This window comes from Phoca vitulina, unplaced genomic scaffold (assembly GCF_004348235.1).
Source record: "Phoca vitulina isolate PV1807 unplaced genomic scaffold, GSC_HSeal_1.0 scaffold7, whole genome shotgun sequence".
Taxonomy (NCBI): domain Eukaryota; kingdom Metazoa; phylum Chordata; class Mammalia; order Carnivora; family Phocidae; genus Phoca; species Phoca vitulina.
The window spans coordinates 6344220-6361266 of record NW_022589710.1 but is presented as its reverse complement, the minus strand read 5'-3'; the positions used below and the strand labels follow the sequence as shown (position 1 = coordinate 6361266).

General features: G+C 35.4%; 1 long non-coding RNA gene across 4 annotated transcripts in view; it reads left to right on the top strand.

The window, feature by feature from the left end:
* The window catches only part of LOC116632869, a 196963-nt gene that overhangs the window by 5085 nt on the left and 174831 nt on the right, over positions 1–17047 (top strand). For 3 of the 4 annotated variants that reach the window (XR_004299517.1, XR_004299519.1, XR_004299516.1), the window contains exons 1-2: positions 5726–5887; positions 8664–8828. This is a non-coding gene — a long non-coding RNA (uncharacterized LOC116632869). Of the gene's footprint in view, positions 1–5725; positions 5888–8663; positions 8829–17047 lie in introns of those variants that run through there. The other variant, XR_004299518.1, reaches the window with a different exon arrangement.

Sequence of the window (17047 nt, the reverse complement as noted above, 5' to 3'; positions counted from 1 at the left end):
ATTTATATAGAAGGCATAGATAAAAAAAAAAATCTGCTCTCAGACTTTGTTCAATTCTTTATTCTGATTAATTTATGTCTGGTGCCTGACACACAGTAGGTGCTTTGAATATGGTGCTCTGCTAGTTCTTCTGTGTTTCAACCCCCGTTGCTTTTTTGTGTGAGCAGAATTGTCTAGCAAAAAGAAACCATCTGACTATTGCCATCATTCACTGGCACTAGTCTCATTTCCATCTATGATAATGATTTCTTTTAAGGGGCTATATAATACCTTTTTTGGTTTGATTTCAAAGTACATTTTCCTTATTCTTTGTATTCCTTATGGAAAAAAGTGGGAAGGGGGGGTGTGGGAGATAGAGTGGTTGTGTAGTATTGGGAGAAGACTCAGAATGAATTGGAGTCTCCCAAAAAGACAGTGAAAGATTACTGCCCTTCAAGGAAAAAGTAATGGAATTGGTAACAATGAAACCTGGGCTGGATACACTTTTCCTTTTACGAATAGTGAGTCAGTCAACAGCCATGTTGCTAAGCACCTCTGGTGCTCAGCAATGCTCTGGGTAACACTGGAATTGTTGTAGAAGTAGTGAAGTATTTAAGAGATACAGATGTGATTGAAACTTTCTTCTGAAGGAATTCAGAACTTGGGGTCTGGACTCTCATGGGACATTTATATCATATCCTTTGCCAATTTCCTGCTTCTTGAGGAAATTTTGGCCATCTATTTTTGCTAAAAGTTGATGTTTAAGTCCCTTCTGGCCATGAAAAACTATGATATTTTGGTTCATAATTACTTAAAAAATAGATAACAATTATTACATTCAGTTGATCTAAAGGGAAATGTGGCCTGGAGAGACACACCTAAGGGCAGAAAATAATTCCATGCCAAAATTGATCCCCTTCACTTCTACTAAAGTTCTATCACTATCTGTATTCATACCTATATCCATCTATATGATCTCTTTGTTGCCTGCCTGTCTCCTAGATTATTGTAATTAAAGTCTACCCTCTATTAAAATTTACAATAAAAATGTACTCTTAATGAAACATAATGGTAGATTATAATCACTCCCTAAGTAATATATACATACCCATACACTGACAAATGCAAAGTAGTATTACCTCTGAGATATTTGGAAATGCTGGTATATTTATAGTACCACAAACATTCTGAACACACATAGATATAAAGGGGCAAGCCCTTAGAATCTTTTGGAGGTAGGTAAGCATCTTCATTCAAAATGCTGAGGATAAAATGAGAAGGCAAAGCCTGGCAGTAAACATTCAAATACATATATAAATATCTCCTTTGAAATTCCTTCCTGCCATATTGCACAGTTCAAATTAGTGAAAAGAAGGTTCTTACTGCACAGGATATTTTTTCAAGCTACTGAAACCTATATGTACACATCATTTCTATGATCTAAAAATCAGGTACCTTTTATAAAACTTTCGCCTTTATGCACGCTCTTTTTATAGGAGCTGTATTGTATAGGATTATCAGTATTTAAGACTTGGACTGTACTTCCAGTTTTTAACCTAATCCTTCTGTATATTCTCATCATGTTCTTCTTTCTACTCTGAGTAAGAATGCAATGAAAACCTGGGGAATCACATTTTTTTTGCATACTTTAAAGTTGTGTTTCAGCTTTTTAATAAACTATCTAAAATCTAAACGCTGTTGAAATCGACCTATTGAGAATCAGTTCTGGATGGTTTTTTTTTGCTTTATTTCCAAAATGCAAACATGTTTCTGCTCTCAGATGAAGTATTTGCCAGTGTGTCAAGTACTCTTTCCTCCTCATGAAATTAAAAAACAAAAAGGTCTTCATAACCCAATTCTTTAAAGTTCTGTATAAACTTGAGTTTTTGGACGTCTGGGGGTCAGGAAAGTTCACTTGATTTATTGGCTTCCCATTTAGTTAACCTGGTATGGCCGAAATTCCTCAGAGTTTCAAAGCCACCCTGTCGTGTGTGATCTTTTTAATGGTTCAGCCTGGTTAACAAATACTATTTCCGCATCGTGCATCCCTGTCTATAGGAGAAGCCAAAGCTTTTCATTCAAGCTCTGGAAAGTTTCCTCTTCATTTGCAGGTGGTGGTGTAAACAGGGAAGAAGATTAGGGGTGTGTCCTGGGCCAAGTCATTCCTCAGGGCCCCTCCTCTTCTGTCTGTGACAAAGGAATGACAAGAGAAGACTAGGAGACTCCAGGAGAGTTGATGTGAGAGGATGTGGACCAGGGCAGTGTGAGTAGGGAAGAGGAAACAGTGATGGAGAAAGTAGAATGAAGGAATATTGGGAAATGTGGTGAGAAAAATAGGCACGACCAAAAAGAGGCCCGTAGCCTCTGTAGACACGGCTCGTTTGTTTTCCCCTTGACAAGGTATTAGGAATACACATGAATTAGGTCAATTAGAGGTATCCCTGATCTTAAAGAGGAAAGAAAGAGGAGGAAAACCCCTCTCCTTCATAACCCCCGCCCTTATTATTTTGGTCCAAGGCCTCAAGAAAGGATTATGACACAGCAGCCTAGCTTTTTATAAGTGCATCATCTTTTCTTATATAAATATTAAGTACGTTTGGCTTTTGGGTGTCACACAATTAGCAAATTAGTCGTTCCCTAACAGTATTCATCTAGGTTTTATAACACTTTGCCTACCTTAATTTTAGAATATTACATGCAAGGGGGAAAAATTGCCTTCTTTTTTATTGCACTCATTGAAATCCCTTCTCTTAATGCTAGGCTCTGGATTTACAGTGGCAGTTAGTTCTGTCATCAGAATATCAGCACTTTGAATGGAATTTTGAAAATTACAAAGACTACACCAGCATTATAGCAGAATCGATGGTTCTCTCTATACGATAAATGCACTCTCATTTTGAAGCTTATGCATTTCCTTTAATATAGCCCACCTTTCAATTCAATTCAATTCATTGCCTTTATTACAAGTATGAGATGGGAATTAGAAACTTCCTCCAAGATTTCAAATCTTTTGTGCGTGATATTTGTGAGAAAGAGAAGAACTTTTTACTGTTCTTTTATATATGAGATTTAGTGAATTAGCTAATGTTCTAAGAGGTAAAACAAACTGTTCATTTGCACTTATATGTGCAAGTACGAAATACAATATTCATGTCCAAGAGAATCTAGAGGTATAATGGAGGGCTTTTAATTCCATGTTTAAGGTATCCTCATTCTTTCTAACATGGTATTCTTCCAAAATGCAATGTTCCAAGTATGACATTCAGAGAGGCCCAGATGCGGTGTTGCATCTCTCTAGAACAGCCATGTTGAAATTTGCCAAAGGACTGTCATCTTTGTAGACTTTGACTAATGAATCTTGGGGTATTTGAAACTGAAGCAGAGGCCATTTTATTTTCGTCCATTTCTTCTAGATTTTCATGATTCGCCCATTGGAAAAAAAAAATATTCCCCAGCAAATCCAAGAGCAGGTAGTCCTGCTGTACCAGATAGAGTCACCCTCTATTTGCTAATGGCTAGGGGGGACTCAAGAGTGGCAGTGGGTGCCATTCCTGGAGGACTCTCGGAGGCGCGACTTGAACATAATCTGTAGTGCTTTGTCTATCACCCCGTTGAAAGATTTGTACAATGTAATTTCATTTTTTGAGTTGAGTATTTAGCTCTTTGAATCACCATGCATTGGTAATGAGACCTTGAACAAGGTCCTTGTCTTAGAGAGGAGCTGGCACTGTATAAAATAGTCATATAAGTTCATGCATTTCCATCTGTTTCTCCAAATATGGGTGTTTCTTTACTCATCAAGTTATTAATCCTCTACTTAATATCACACTCAAGCTGAAACCTAATTATACAAGTCCAGAACCACAGCATAATATTATGAAGACAAGTGCATATATTACTTAAAGTTCTGGTAATAGCTTTAAAGGTTTATATAACTTGGAATCACTATTTTGAATATTATTGGTAAAATTATGAAAAGCTGTTCTAGGATCAAAACACAATGGCATGTTGATTTCATAGTAAAATGCGATCTTGCAATTGTAATTAGTATCTATCTCAAGAGCTATGGGTCATTATATAGTTTAATTCAATTACTTGATTAAATAGAGATAATCCTTTGTAGGTATCGGCTAATCTAATTCATGGCAATTTACATGGGCTAGACTTATTAAAGATATATAGTAAGAAATATTTTATTTAACATATATTTTTGCTAGCTTTAGAACTTAAAGATCATAATTTACTCTGCTCTGGCAGCACACACATACACGCACACACACACACACACACACACACACACACACACACACACCCTGTGGTTAGTTTATTCCTTGCTACTTTTACAATCAGTTACTGCTTTGGTGAAAGCCTAAAGCTTAATCCATTAAGAGCCATTCAGAACAAAACAAACAAACAAAGCTTTAACCACTTCAGTGACAACAGTGCAGAACCAACAAGCAGCCTTCTTAGAAAACCCTAGCAATTTTAGGATCAATAGCCTCATACTGGATGCTTCTAAGTGATAAAAGCTAGAACATTTGTGCTGCCAGGTTTTAGAGAATAAAACAAAACACAAAAGTGTCTGGGGAAAGATAATTTGGTAAGTTTAGTTTGGAAATACCCATGTAGTGCAAAGGGCTGACTTACGTCCTATCAACAGTCATGATGAAAACAAGCTAATTTAAATATCACCTTGCACTGAAAATTTTACCTGTGTGTCCTGAGGGTTGAAACTTAAAATATATTTTAGTCTTTATCCAAGTTCTGCTACTTGCAGCTTTATTATTACTATTTCTAATCAATGTAAGTGAAATCCTTGGTATATCTACATTCACATCCGTTTTTTTTTGAAAATAAATCTTATGTAATATCTCTATATTAAAGTATTTAGAAGAATGTTAGCGTCCACTTGATTCAAGGGTACAGTTTTAACAATAAAACTAACATATACATTTATATATGAGAAGAGCAAAAACATACATTTTTTCCCCACAAGATTAAAAGCCTACTCATTTCCTTTTAGAATTATTTCATTGTATATTATCCTTTGTGAAAAACCCATTAACTTCTTTTATACATCCTCAAGTCTTAAATAATACCAGTGCTGCAGAATCTGTTCCATGGAAAAAATCTACTGTCATTCCATAGAATAAAAAAGGCCTCCTACATCATTACATTATCCTTTTCAGTTTTACAAAACAATTTCACAATACTGTATCTCCTGCCGCTATAGATTTTTTAATGCCTTTACGTTTATACTTAATTATAAACTCAGTAATGAAATAGGAGTATTATTTATTATTATTTCAAAATGTCAACTGGTTAGACTTTACCCACAAATTATCTGGAGGCATTAAATTATATACCTTCATAGGTAGTCAGCAGACACTTGGGATTGCCTGCAGTATGTTTACAAGCTAATCTGTTTACTGAATATTGTCTACTCGTTTACATTTCTGCTTTTTTTTTTTTTTAAAGCAGATCCTCACTGAAGATATGCTTAATATGAGGAAATTATGAAAGAAATCTTTTTTAGTTTTAAAAACTAGCATCAAATCAAAACAATCTCTTTGCTGAAATGTTATCAAATAACATTGACCATCAACATTTTACAGACTGAAGAAATAAATTACCCTGCAATACCATTAAAATGCATGATTTTCTTGTGTGTCAGGAATGCTGTGCAGTTTTGTCTGGATTCATTAAGGCGCTCCCTGCATAAGTGCATTGCCAACAGGGATGTGGGTGGCTGTAATGGCAGCCTATAGGTTTGTATGGAAAACAAGTATGGCACAGTGAAAAAAATCCTTCTCTCCCCCCACAGGTACCTGTACGGAGAGCTTGGGAGGCATTTCCATAGGCTCATTGTCAAGTGAAAGTTAAAGCCCCCACTCACTGGGAAGCAAAGGTAAGTCTGAAAAACCGCATTGAAGAGAAAGGAGAGGGGGTGGGGGTGGGGATGAAATCACCTAGCATTGAAGCAGCCTAACCAAGTGACAGACACGTAGACAACTCTCATGCTGCCAGAACAACACTCCGCACAGCCCACCAGCAAGCGATTTGTCACTGCGACAAGAATATCCTCCGCAATTTGGCATCAGGGTCCTTGGACAGCCGACTGCGCCTGTACAGCACGAGACGTGCTATTCGGCAACGGGAAAGATGGGAACCCAGGTTCTCGTTATGTCCAAACATGTTATTTTATGAAAAACATATCTTTTGTCATGATCAACACAGAGACAGAACAGTAGTAATTGATAATAACTGGGGACAAATAAGACAACAAATTGAGAAAAGTATGTTCTTGTATGTTTTTGAGGTACCCTGAGTGTTGAGAAGATTTCAGGATGCTCGCTCTGTTTGTCTGGTATTTTATGGCACACTCCCACAGTGTTTCATAGAAATAATGAATCCATAGGTGCAAGAATGAACGGGGAAGATTTTTTTGGTAGTAAACCATTCGCTTTTAGCAGAACACACTCTTTGCTTTGTTTTAGACTTTATGTGTTTGTGTATTGTGTATTGATTAATATGTCGCTAAGTGCAAATCCTTTCTTACTGTCCTGATTTGAAATAAGACAAAGAATTCAAGGTAAGTTGGGTTATAAATGTGCAAAGGAAAGACCCTTTACTCTTTACATTGCTACTCTGGTAATCTATTATAAAAGTGCAGTAAAGGAGAGAAGCCAGGGGCATAGGATAAAGGTATCTGATAAATAAGCAAGTAGTGTTCCCCTTGCCAATTACTTGGCATCTTACTTTGTAATTAATGCCACAGTAATGAAAAAAGTGGTAGGCACGAAGATTGGGCCTTTTGTGCATTCTATACAGAATCAAACGCTCATAAAAATCTAGCTCAAAGCTAGCCTAGTTTGGCTCTCTCCACAATCAAACTTGCTAGAGAATTAGAACAATCCCATAGGGTGTGTGTGTGTGTGTGTGTGTGTGTGTGTGTGTGTGTATTGCAATGTATTATATAAGAGTGACATCAGGCAATTGTGGTATTGCTGTCTCTATCACACAGACAAGAGTGTCCTTCATTCCCCAGACATGATAGAAACTTCTACCCATTCTGCCCGCACCTAACATCATGGTATCTATTATGTTGTTCACTAGTTGTCCTATGAAACACTTTAGCTAACTGCTACTGAAGTGGCTGTGATAACTGCCTTGCAATGCCTGGTGCATTTCCCAGTAGCTTATAAATTTGTGCTTTATGGGAACTTTCAGGAAATACTAAAACTACTTAAAAAGTCAATAATAAGTGAAAGTGACAGTGCTAACAGGCATTTTTTTAAGAAGTAGAGAAGAATATAGTTTAGGCAATTTTGATATCATTTGAAATACAGTTATTTCAAGAAATTACAGAAATTTAATTACAGAAATTTAGTTACAGAAATTTCAAAAATACCCAGTTAATATTATAATAATTCTTCAAACATGAAAAATATATTTTTTTCTAGCTATACGTATGAACCGGATATTGGATGGTTTGGATTTGGGGGGTTGGAGAAAGAGATGTTTAACTGTGAGACTTTGGAAATGGTATTAGGAGTAGAGTATGTTGAGTAGCTATGTACATAAATGACTAAATGAAATGACTCAGATTTATATCCTTTTAGGGGTAAAACACAAAGGGGAGAACAGGGAGGAATGTGAAGAGAGAATGTTCAAGGCTGGAGGGTACAAAATACAGTGGAGATCATAAAGAAAACTAACCCCTACTTTTCTAAGCTTTGCATGGGGTGTTTTCCTTGCAACTCCCATTTAAGTCAATGGGAATCATGCAGCTAAAACCCTGTGTAACTCTTTGACAATTTACTTCCTAGTGTCTGGAAAAAGAGTACTACCTACTAAGGGCAATTTACTCATTTTAGTTTGTGCCTTCCATACAAAGATGAATTTGATAGCATATAGCAGGAGGAAAAGAGAGACTGCATTTAAGATTTTGTTATTGCAAAAGAAATCATCACTGAAAAATGTCGCCTAAACTCTCACCTTGTTTAGCAACAACAATAAACAGAGAAAAGCAATCCAGTGAAAGAATATGAACAGAAGTATGGACTTGATTACAGGAAAAATGGTGATTGCTATATGAGGGTTTTTTTTTCCCCCATTTTAAATTCTCAAGCTCTGAACACAATTGCAGGATAATAAGAATAGAGGACAATTCTTAAGACACCAAATTGAAGCTCTTGATTACTTGCTTTTTCCCATGCACCTCAAGTTGTACATATGTAAATATAGCTAGGGTAGCCTTACAAAATCTTTAATAATACAAATACAGTTGGGGGGGGCTACCATAGCTTGTAGTTATGGGTAGAAATATAGGTAAAATGACAGATATTTATCCTGCTGTAAGCAATAACTAAATAAATGTATTGTATCCTCTATATAATATTATTTTTGAAAGCTATAGACTGTGCATGTTAAAAAGTACATGCTATTTATAATCTCTTTCATGAACTTGGAAACAGAAAACTAACACTGGCTTTCAGAGTCTTTATTTTTATTATAAGGCTCTGTATTTCTTTACTCTCAAGTGAAATGTCTATTTAGGTGCTTTACTGATATAATTCTTATAACTGTACAACCATATAATAAGCTTATGTGGGCTGAAGATACAGCTCTTGTGTTTTCTGAGTCTCTTCTCTGTGATTTGTTTTCTGACTTTTCCTTTGGAGGGTGAAGAAATAAGACACTACATGGCTCTGCTTTTTAGTGCATGGATCAGAGACACACCTATGAACAACTGCCTACGCAAGTTGATTACTGGGCAATATAATTTCTCAGTTTTTATGGGTAAATGAGTGCTTCTCGCCATGGACCTAGCTTGTGCATCAATTTAGGTAAGCATACTGCTGCAGCAGCCTTGAAACTATTGCTCTCTGATTGTACCAATTAACAAATCCTGAACTTAACCACCAGGAAAAGACATAGCTCCCCATTTATGAATGCCTGGCTTTTGAGAATTAGAGTAATTATGTCACCAAACCTACCATTGATTTTCAGATAGACATCTCAATAATTTTGTAAGAGTAAAAACCTTTCCAAAAGCACACTGATATTTTTATAGCAGAAATAATACATAGGGATGAATACAGTGATTTGATATGTGAGAACATTTAAGAGAGAGAGAGATACTTTACTTGAACAGAATTTAGATATGTTTCTGGGCTGAGTCTTTGATTATAAATTTCATGTTGGAGGGTTTTGACTGTGTGAGAACTTCTGAAATCTGATTTCTTTGGAGAAGGGTGTTGAGAATTCACAAAATAATAAAAAGCATGTGCTGTTATTAAAGTAGATTATGGTACTATTGTAAAATCATAGACAATGATAAATTTAAGACATCAAAATTCTCTAAGTTGTAATTTTAAAACTCACAGCTGGTTCTTACATCTCAGGCCATTCATCGTTTGTGACCAGATCACATATCCTTAACCAAATACACATTAAAAGATTTCTGTTCACAAATTAAACCTGAATTGAATTTAGCACACAAAGCTCTTTAGTTATCCATTAAGGTTTTGTTTTTAATTTTTTTCTTCTTACAGTGTTTTTATAACCAGCAAGAATAAGTTAGTATTTAAGGCAAAATAAAGTCAAGTATTACAATGGCAATGTCGTTCACAATGTTACAGAAACTTGTTTTCCTCCTATATTATAGTGACATTGTTTCATTTTGGGCAAGAAACTGAATAATCATTAATACATTCCATGGAATCATAGATGTATAGGATTATATATTCTAGATCTCTCATTTTACGAATTATCTTTGCCATGATCTGAATGAATAAAGTATTTTAATTCAAAACTAATCTCTGTTTACTTCAGGCTGGTTTTGCTAGAAATTTACTATGAATCAATGTTTGAAAGCACTGATGTTTAAGACAACTTTCAGTATTCACTTTTCTTCGTATCTCCCTTCACGTAGTTAAGAAATTATTGTGACTTTGAAATGACATCTATGCAGTCATTTTGTAGTATGTAGGAGGGGAAGACATACAGAAATAATATATTTTCCCTTGCAATATCTCAAAATCATGCATTTAGTTTCCAGAATACACATACACACACACACACACACACACACACACACACACAGAGTCTGCTTTTCTTTTAGCTCAATAAGCACATTTTGTATATATTTGCCCTGAAACATTTTCCCTGTCCCGGGCATGCTGTTTCATGAACTGATTTTATCACCTGTACAAGAGCATTTTATAAATGTTCTCACTAAGAATCCAAATAAATAAGTGTATAGTCAAATTAACGATTGGTTATATTCATAAGAATGAGTTTATTTACATTATTTTCTTTACTGTGACCGCATTTGTCTTTTCTTGTCCTTTTTTATCTTCATTTCTTCATGCATGGCACTTGAACAGCCTTCTATAACTAAAATATATTTGGAGAGCTAAAGTGTGGAGGAAGATAATTTTGGGGTAAGAGCATGGTACTGTTAACACTGTTGATTCTCTGGCCCCAAAGATCTTTGGGATTGTTCATTGTTCATATGGTAAATTTCTGATGCTCCACTTCAAAAATCTGAGGCCTGAACCCTTCTTTGCTATGTCTAAGAAAAGGAAGCCACTATATAATAGGCTGAATAGTCTGGAGCAAAAGGTCACCCAATATTACATGTGGTTGTTTGGGACCAAAGCATGGGAAAAATCCTCCCAAGCAGTGTTAAGTTGTCTGCCCTTTCATTGGGGTGTGTGTGTGTGCGTGCAACTTTAACCTTAAGGGGATTCAAGCACAGGTATTGAAAGAGGAAGAGGACTTTTAAGGTGAAATGAGATCTGGAAATGTTTCAAAGATACCCTAAACCAGGCAGGAGAAAATCTGTTTCCAATAATAAGAATTTTGAGGCTTAAAAGTGATGGTGCAGAATGAAAAACATTTTTTACAGTTCTGAAGTACATAACGAAGCAAGGCAATGGTTCAGGTGAAATGCAACATAATTTTCATAATTATTTAAGTGTGAAAGCACATAATTGGGTTCATTCATGGTCTTTCAAGTGACTGTGTTGGGCAATGGAAAAACCAAGAAGATATTTGTCTGATTTTTCAGTATCATGCCATATAAATCTGAGCAAGTCATTTAAACTGTTCAGGGCCTACATAGGTACAAAACGAAGAGGATTCTAACACTGTTAACATAAGAAGGAATGCAAGATTTGTGATTATTTCTGACGCCTGGTGTTTTCATTGTTGTTTGAGCTCTTATGCTTTGAAAGGGTATATTCTGTTTACTGTGATAGTGTCATTCATTTACTCATTTGTTCAGTCAAAGATCGTTACTAAGTATTGACTAAAGAGCATGGCTATTCTTGCTATCAGAGACTACTAAGATAAAGTTTCCAACCTTTAAAATATTCATAGTCTGCTGAATGAAGCAACAAACCAAAATTAATGGCACAATATAGTAAGGGTTATGATAAAGGCACACCAACATTTCTATGGGAAGTCAGAAGAGGAGCTTCTAATTTTGCCTCAGAGAGACTGGAAGGCTTCATAGAGGAGGTGATCACTCAACTAGATTGATGATAAAAATGGGACCACTTCAGTTTCTTGCAGATAGATAGACCAAAGATTGCCACAGGAGAACTGAGTTAATTTGTGCTGTAAGGCTCTTGGCTTTAAAACATTCCTTTTTTTGTGTGGCTTTAAAAATTTGCATTATTGTGAAGTTCTGCTTCTGCCTATTGGTTTTGATATTGGGTTTTCTTTCTTGTCTTTTTTTATGTTACATGGGAAGGAAAGGGGAAACAGTAACTACTAAATATGTGATTGATATGACTACTCGCTACCTATTCAATACCTCTATGTTTTGAATGGTGTGTATGAGTGCATGCATATGCATGCTCATGTATGATAAAATAAACATAAGTGAATATGTGAGACTTTCATGATATCTTTTGAGATAATAGGAACGATGCTGGAATAACAAACTCAAATAGGGAAACCTCCACTCAAATTGTTTTAAATATTTGATGGGATTCTAGGGCTTTCCAAGAACAGCTAAATATATAAGCATTTTTTCCCTTTCTATTATAGAATAGAAAGGATCGTGTTAGAAGGATTCTCTTTCTAGCAGGTGTGACAAAGAAACAGGTAGCAGGAGGGCTTGGTACATAGAAAATATTTGAAACAAAATCAGAATTTAATGACCTAGGCCAGTGTTTCTCAAACTATAACGTGCATAAGAACCACCTGGAGAACTTGTTAAAGTACGGTAGGCCTGGGGTTGGATTGATAAATTTTCATTTTTTACAAACTCACAGGTGAGGCTGATGCTGCTGGTTGAGGATCACACTTGGAGAACCTCTAATCTAGACCAGTGCTTCTCAAATTTAATCTGTATATGGAATCCCCTGGGGATCCTGTCAGATTGAAGATTCTGATTCAGTAGGCTGGGGTACCTAGGAAAATTTGCATTTTGAACAAACTCAAAGGTGATGCTGATGCTGCTGGTCTGCGGATCACACTGTGAGAAGCAAGGCCTTAGGTGATTTCCTACATTATGAGTCCAAGTCATGTAACATGGCCTGGTGATTTCAGAAAATAATAAGATCAAATAACAACTTCAAGTTCATTTCCTAAGCAAATAAGATTGTATCCTTACCAACAATAACTAATAAAGAATTATTTTTTTTATATATATCATGTGAATAATATTACAACCCCACTGAGAAGTATTTCCTAATCTCCTGTTCCCCGTATAAAGTACTTGCCCTGGTTACTGTAAAAGTTAGGTGAAACATAGGTTTCCTCTTTTAAGTAGCTTCTGTAACTACCTTGGCCATGTATTAAATGCATTATATTTCTCTAATTGTGATAAGTTGTGTGTGAGTACATAAGGTAAAAATGGATTGGTCTAATATGTCCAAAAGAAAATCTTAGAAATAGTACTATTCAAGTTGTGTTATTTAGCCACCCCTCTTGTTTAAAAATTCTGTTTAGTTAGACAAGTTCTATTTACATAAAGCAGAGGTTGAACTAAATCTAGTGAAGTGAGCTGGAAAATATACTATTTTTGATCAGATAACAGTCACTGGTGGATTATATGGATGTGGGTGTGAAAGAGCCTTACTGGTAGGTGTTGGCTGTCTTCAACCTACATTTTCTCAGTAATTGATAATTCTCCATTCCCTCTCTTCTGTGTAGACCTTTTAAAAAACAGGGGAGTGAAGTAATGGTAGTATATTAAGGGATTTGAAGTACAAATTTCCGAGAGAATATTCAAATAAAAAAATGCAAGGGATAGAATCTGTAGTACATACTTTGGCCAACTTTGAGTCATTTTAGGCACCCTAGGGAGACATATATTTCTATTCTCCTTATGCCCCTCCCATTCACAAATTTTCAAGTGATATGAAAGTGTTAAATTCAATGACTCAACACAGTTTGAGTAAATTTCTCAATTCTCAGTTTGTTTATTGTTTTGGTGGACTTGATCAAATATGGGTAACTGATCATGTTAATGCAAATGCCCAAACCCTCAGCCAAATAAATGTAAATATACCTAAAGTATTAATACAATTTTTAACAATTTTTTTGTCTGGGGTGTGTGATTTTTGTATTATCATTTCTGAGGCTAAACGACTGTCTTGATAACAATAATAGATGGTCCAGTGCTTTTGTCATTTCTACTCCTTCCCATTTTCCGAGTATATTAATTTCGATCCACTCACCAAATCAGACTATTCCAGGAAAAAATTTTACTTGCAGGATATTTGACTTCTTAAAACACTGCACTTATGTCTTACTATCTAACCAAATGAAGTTTCAAACAATATAATTTTAAAATGTAGATGCTTGGGATAGAAGAGCAGTGGTTCTTAACCTTTTTGGAAATATCTCTTTACAGAAAATGCTCATAAGTACATACAAAGAAATTTCGCATACAAAGTAGTGCATATTTACTGGCCTTTTGAAGGAAAATTAACAACTCTGATCTTGATAATTGAGGTGAAGTTAACAAAAATGCCATCTTTTTTCTCCTTTCTTACATAGACATTGATACCAGATGGATCAATAGACTGTTTTTCTAAATACATCATTTTGTTTTTATTGCGTAAACCTTGCCTTACAAATAAGCCTTTATACTGATTTGTAACATGGAAGCAAGTGGACATCTGGCTTCTGTGAAAAATATGATTCACTCATTTGCATTTTTAAATTCCATTCATTCCATTTTTAAATTGTTCACTTGTCCTCTTTGCTCTTTCTAAAAGCAACTCTTCTTCGCTCTCTTCAATTTTAAATACCCACAGAATTTATGTTACTTATAGTTCAGGACATCATCTCTAAAATTTTTAAATGAAAATCAATATTCAAGGTCCACAGCATGTGTAAATCCACAGTATCTAGGTAAGGGAGAAGTTAATTGAAAACCAGCAAGGAATTTGGGTGACAAAAATCAGTTTACTCCTAGTACTTTATATTGGTCTTGGAGGGCTTTGAAATATCTTTCAAAGATCAAAATACTAATGAATAATTTATCCTTCAGGTTGGTTTTATTTCTTCAAAAAATATTTTGGGTACATAAAAGTGTTTTTATCACTAATGATATGCTGTAAACAAATTCTGGGAAGAAAGATGATAATGATATTCAGTTACTAATAAAATATTGTTTGCAGCAATAGTTTTTGTGAGCAAAAATAGAATTTGAAACCTGCAACATTTATTCATTAATTTAAGTACTAGTCCTTCCTCTTTATAGTGAAAAATCCAGAATCAATAATTTTCACAATGTTGAAATCTCATAATAACCAAGAGCAGAAGAACTCAAGTTCCATTCCAATTTTAGGTAAAATTTCTCATGAGTGTTTTATGCCTCATCTTACATAATTGGCCTTTATAGAAGCCCAGCATTTCAAAATGGTAGTGTTGAATATTAAAATAGTTAATCTCTTTGCATATTGGATATTTCTCTCTAACTAACTAGTTATGTCCTGGAAAAATGTGAATGTGTGTGTGTGTGTTTGTGTGTGTGGTGTGTGTGCATGTGTAATGAAAAGATTTTCCTCCAGTTGAGTGGAATAGCTGATGGGTCTAAGACTAGGTAATGGAAATGTATAGTCATGATAGACAAGGATGAGAGAATGAGAGAAGTTAGTCCATAATGGTCTTCAGCTGTGAATTTTGGACTTGATTCTGAAAGTATACCAGAAGATATTGCTTTTCTAAGAACATCAACCACAAGAGTTTTAAGGAGATTTACCTAGGGAACATACAGAATGGACATTAGCGAGGTAGAGATGGGAAACTGGAACCAAGAAGACCAGGTAGCTGAAGTTATCAGCTCTGAGCTTGCGTGCTATCATTTATAATTCATGTTTCATTACAGATGTTCTTTGCTAACATTGTACAATTTAGAAAATTTTGGAAGAACATACTGGATTTGAAATTGGGAGAAGTGAATTTGGTTAAATTTCCCTGCCTGGATTTCCTGACAGCTATCACATTGAACTAAGTCACATTTCCATTTAGGGTTTAGTGCCTATAATTGGGGGGAAATAAATGCTTGTTTTAATGATTTGGTCCATAAAACTGTTAGAGAATGAGAGCCCCTTTTCCTGATGGCAAGGCATTATAAACCTGTTTGAGACAAACTGGAGAGTTTTAGAAGCTAGAATCATAGATGTAGGTCACTCCTAGAACTGTTTACGCACTAGAGAAGTTGATCCTTAGAGTAGCCTGAGACATAATTAGATAGACTAACATGATTCTGGTGACGTAAGGCAAACTGGTCCCATAAATCATATCAGAAATAACTACTGTTTTGAGGAGGATGAGATGTACTGTCATCAGGACACCCACTAGATCTTTTGAGGCGTTGTTACTACTTTCACATATATTGCATGGAAGTTTAATATGAATGCACAATCTCCAGTTCCTTTAAGAACAAGAAGCAGTGTTCCTCTCTCTCCCGCTGATGCCACTGTCAGAATTCAGAATCAGGGGATACCTTTTCTCTCTTTAAAGGAAATTTAGCTGCCCTCTTGGTGAGAGAGAGTAAAGCTGCGTAAGGTGTTGAATGCCAATTAGCATGTCAGTCAGGCTGTCTATCTGATGTAATCGAAAGAATTGAAGGAGCCTTGAAAAAAACAGGTGTGGAGAGAAATGTGGACAGCTGTCCAAAGCATTTTGTGTCTGGAACAAATGTTCATGGACTTCTTCACTGAAGGCGATATTAAAAGCTAGTTTCTGAAAAATGACTAGAGGAGTCTGTGTCTGGTAGATTAGGTCAAAGGAGAAATTGGATGTTTGAGTTGGCAGGTCACAAAACAAGTACTGAATCAATCAGTTGTTCTCTTTTAGTAAAAATCCAGATGGGTTTTGGCTGTGTTTTTGGTTCATTCTGCCTCACTTGTTAGATGGGATAATGGTATCAGCTCCTCTTCACTTAGTAGTTATGTAGCCATAATACAATAAGATAATTATTTCTCAATATAGTAATTTTTTAGATTTAGGGAAAAATTACAAGCACATGAAAATCCAAGATATAAGCATTCTATCATGCTTTATAATGCCTTTCATTTGGAGTTCTTATTACAGAGGTATTTATAAACAGAAGTCCTTAACTTCTATTTGCCATTAGTAAAATTGAAGGCCAATTGGAGTCTTCATGAAGCCAGTATAGAACCCGCTGCTATGGAACAATTTATTGGTACAACAGGTCAGTAAAGAACATGAAAAGGCAAAGCCAAAACTTTTCTTCTGAAGCCTATTTCTCTCTCATTTTATTTCATTCCAGTATAATTAACATATAGTGTTATATTCATTTCAGGTATACAGTATAGTGATTCAACAATTCTATATATAGAATATATTTATATTCTATAAATTCTATGTATTATTCAATGCTCATTGAGATAAGTGTACTCTTAATCCCCTTCACCTATTATATCCATCCCACACCCCCCACCTCCCCTCTGGTAACCATTAGTTTGTTCCCTATAGTTTAGAGTCTGCCTTTTGGTTTGTCTCATTTTTCTTTGCTCGTTTGTTTTGTTGCTTAAATTCCACATGTGAATAAAATCATATGGTATTTGTC